The sequence below is a fragment of the Lactuca virosa genome, chromosome 4, assembly GCF_052849685.1.
Source record: "Lactuca virosa cultivar CGN04683 chromosome 4, Lactuca_virosa_CGN04683_v6, whole genome shotgun sequence".
Taxonomy (NCBI): domain Eukaryota; kingdom Viridiplantae; phylum Streptophyta; class Magnoliopsida; order Asterales; family Asteraceae; genus Lactuca; species Lactuca virosa.
Genome location: NC_136429.1, coordinates 108,305,018 through 108,309,656, shown reverse-complemented (window position 1 = coordinate 108,309,656; position 4,639 = coordinate 108,305,018).

The window sequence follows — 4,639 nt, the reverse complement described above, 5'->3', positions numbered from 1 at the left end:
AAGACAATTTCTTCAAAAGATGAAAGTGACAACCACTTACAAATAATTGATTGGCCATTGAATCATACGGAAAGATTTCACTACAAGATTTCAAGGTTTTGAAGACTTCAAGAGGATTATAAATAGACATCATGTGTTAGTAGAACGAAGCAAGCAAAAATATTCATTTTCTAAAAAATGTTCATCCTATGTCTAAAAAATCTCCAAGAGTCTCTCTTTCTACTAGCAGATGTTCAAAGTCTCTAGATTTTCAGATAATTCTTTCTCCAGATGTATGTACTGATTGTAATTCAAGCTTAGTTCAAGAAGGTATTATCTAAAATATTTATTCAATTGTTGTATTGCGTTTATTGACGATGATAGTTTCATTTCGAGTTGTTCTAACTATTAATTCTACAAGATTTGAAATTTTTGTTAAAATAGTACTCGTTTTTAATAATCAAATTAATCAAATTCATGCTTGAATTATTTAATTATGTCTAACAAAATCTTGATGAATTGTATTCCTAATAGAGATATTCTTTTAAAAATACAACGAATCCAAGAATCTATAAATAATTCTGAGCAAAATCTCAAGGATTCTTAGAAACCTACTAATCTAGGTACGATTTTAAACAATAATCATATTCATGATGTTAGACAGTTAATAAGAGCTAGTATTAAAATTCGTTACAAACAAATACGTTATTTAAAAACAAAACTATTTGTTTTCTAAAAATGATATTTATGTCTTCTAAATGCTTATGAACGAAAGAATGGAGTCAAAATCAAATAAGAAGAAAATTTTAGGTAGGAAGGTAAGAAGTTTTTTTTCTACATATTTTTTTAGCGAACAAACAAAACGAATAATTAGATGATTCATTTGTAAGATGATTCACAAGAAAAAATTACCAAAAAAACATTTTCATAATTCATTTTTAAGTAAATTAAGAAAAAATTCACTTTTATGACAGTTTTAGTGAATAACAACAAAATCATTCTATAAATGAATCATCGAGATGTTTTTTTGAGAAATTTTTTTGTGAATCATGTTATTTTTAATTCAGCTAGTGATTCATTTATTTTGTTCGTCAAAAAAATGTGTAGAAAAAAAACTTCTTACCTTCCTACCAAAAAAAATTTCTTATATCCTCTCTCTCTCTCTCTCTCTCTCTCTATATATATATATATATATATATATATATATATATATATATATATGACAAAACTATAAATTTGGTCCTTATGGTTTGCAAAAATCTTTGGATGGGGTCCAAAAAGTTTTCAGCTTGCACCGTAGGTCCAAAATCAAGGTTTTTCATTGTTTTTGGTCCAAAAAAACTTGAAAAGTCGATTTTACCCTTTTTAATTTCTTTTTTCTATTTTCTTTATTTATTTTGGTATTTAAATAATTAAAAATAGAAAATAAAATAAACCCCACAACCCCTCCCTCCCCCCCTCTCTCTCTCTCACATAGACACACACACAAATAGATATACAAATCGTCTTCATAAAAATGGCTGCCACCATTACTTCAGTAGTCTCAAGCTAGATCGACCATAGAAGCTCAAAGTTTTCGACCAAACAAAAATTGGTGTGAAGGGCCTCGTTGATGCTGGATACCGCCAAATCCCTCCCATCTTCTGCCAATCACCATAAACATCGCACAAAATCAAGTGATGCAATTGTTGGAGGTTTGCAGAGACATTCAAATCGAGTAATCAAATCAAGTGATGAAATAGGAGGCATACTTTTGCAATTATTCTCAGAGGCCTTGGGATTGAACGCAAATCACCTCGGGGATCTCGATTGTAGCAAGGGGCTTTTGTTCTCCGACCATTAATACCCTGTTTGTTGACAGAAACCCCTAGGGGTTTCAGAAGCGATTAATCGGGTAAGAGATGGTTTATGGTTTGATATGGAGACCTATATCAACACCACTTTCACATACCCAATTTCTACATATATAATCGACTTACCATATTCAGATCCATTTGGTATGGAGATCGATATCAACACAACTTGAACAAACCATCACCGGGTGGCTTGAAGATTTTGAAGTGGACTACGTGAAATATGTCAGAAACAATTGAGGTGGGAAACAACAACGAGATCGCTGGTAGGTCTAATTTTGTCGGATGTGCTACTGTCGGAGACGCTTCTATGGTCACGGAGGTGTTCTCCCGGCGGAGAGGATAAGGATGACAGAAGCTTAACGGTACAAATCGGGAGGAAGCAGATGGAGGAAGGAGAAGAATGAAGCAGCAAAGGCTGCTGTAAGATTGGTCCCTGCTCTGTGTGTGTCTATGAAGACGATCTGAATATCTATTTGTGTGTGTGTCTATGTGAGAGAGAGAGAGAGGGGAGGGGGAGGGAGGGGTTGTGGGGTTTATTTTATTTTCTATTTTTAATTATTTAATACCAAAATAAATAAAGAAAATAGAAAAAAGAATGAAAAAGGGTAAAATCGACTTTTCAAGTTTTTTTGGATCAAAAACAATGAAAAACCTTGATTTTGGACCTTCGGTGCAAGTTGAAACTTTTTGGACCCCATCTAAAGGTTTTTGCAAACCACAAGGACCAAATTTACAGTTTTGTCATATATATATATATATATATATATATATATATATATATATATATATATATATATATATATATATATATAGTGCAATTAGATGCAAAAATCTATATAACAAAAAAAACTATTTTATATGATGTGTGGAAAACTACATAGTCTCATAAGATTTAGTCTTTATATGTTTTTTTATTCAGTTAAGTCCCAAAAATCGGGAATTGTACTCATTTTGGTCATTTACCAAGTTAAAAAGTGATCACACTTTTCAAATTTATACTTTTGGCCAAGATTTTAAAACTTATTACAAATTTTGTCTAAAATTTACACTTTTGGCCCAAACTTCAAAAAGTTTGTTACGAATTCATCCTAAATTTAGTGTTTTTACATCGTTATTCATTTTAAGTTTGTTTTGAATATGTTTTTTTGCTGTATAAAATCATATTTATACAAAAAAAACATATTTTCACATAAATAATCTTGGTTATTCTATATAAAACTTTTTTTTAATCATTATAGTATGAGAGATACTTATTGATAAAAACATTTTCCTTATTTTAAATACCTATTTATAAAAACGTAGCTACGTGAAAATGTTTGAAATAAACTTATGTAAAATAAGTTACTATACACATATATACCTTAAAAACTTTTATAAAATAGGTATTTATTATGTATGTAAACAACATTTTATGTGCATATAAATATATAAATATATACAAATCTGTTTTTATAAAAAATATATATAAACACGTATATATATATATATATATATATATATATATATATATATATATATATATATATATATAAACACCTATTTTATAACAAATGTATTTGTATATAAACACATTTTATAAAAATATATACAAACACGTTTTTATTTTATATATATATATATATATATATATATATATATATATATATATGTATGTATGTATGTATGTATTTATATGCGCAAAAATAAGACACTACTAGAATATATGTTTTTAATGACATGTGAACTATGAAACGCATTGGTTTTTTGATACGCAAAAGTGTGTGTCCTAAAAATAATGTCATCTCTCCCAAAAATTGAAGGATTTAGGACACATATTTTTGTGTGCCCTAAAATTAGTGTAGAAAAACACGTAAGCGCAAATAATAAAACGTGTGTCGTATAAATATTCGAGACTATCTTCATTTCTCCATTAATGCTCTCTTTTAAAACATCAAACAACTAGAAAATATTCGAGATGGTGGCTTGAGGGAAGGAAGAGGGCAGAGATGGTGGCTCCAAAGAAGGAAGACGCCACGACGGTGGCTTCTATAAAGGAAGATGGCAGCAATGGGTGGATTTTGCCCCTTATATACGCTTCTTATCCCACCTCCTTCTCATTTAAGCATCGCATCGGATTGATCATTTTAGGTGCGATTTTTATTCAAATCGATTTTTTCCTCTTATTACGACTTTATAGGTTTTCAAATCGATTGTTGTCAAGTCGTAAAGTTTAGAGGTTTTCATATAACACGTGCTAGGGTTATATTTTCTTCTAAGATTATGCTTCTCTCGTTGTCTCGCAACCGAGTATGTGCGAGGGTTTTTGGTGGTGATTGACCGGTGGTGAAACGATCCAAGCCTCTCTCCCTCTCCATTCCCTCGCTTCTCATCAAAATTGAATGGTGTTGTGCTTATAGGGCGAGAATGACTAGATTGCCATGCATAGTGTGTATAAGGATTGAATCATGAAGCCCTACCATAATTCATCGCCAAAAAAGGAAGCAGATCTCTGTTATCTTCTCGGTTGAGGTTTCAAAGAATTAACATCAGTATTCTCCTCTTCTCACGGATTTCTTCCCATATGATTTTATGATTTCGGATTTCTTTTATCTCACCATCTGATTTTGATTTTAGATTGAGATTTCTATAATCCACTCTCCATCGGCTCATCACCGAAACCAAACTGAAACTCGATCAACCATTGACAACCTGAAATTTTATAAAACGCTATTACTTGAATGTGTGATTGACTGAAAGTATATAACTCGCTGAAACGCAAATGCCTGATTTCGATTAAGATTTCTTATTTTTGGAATCCGAGTTCT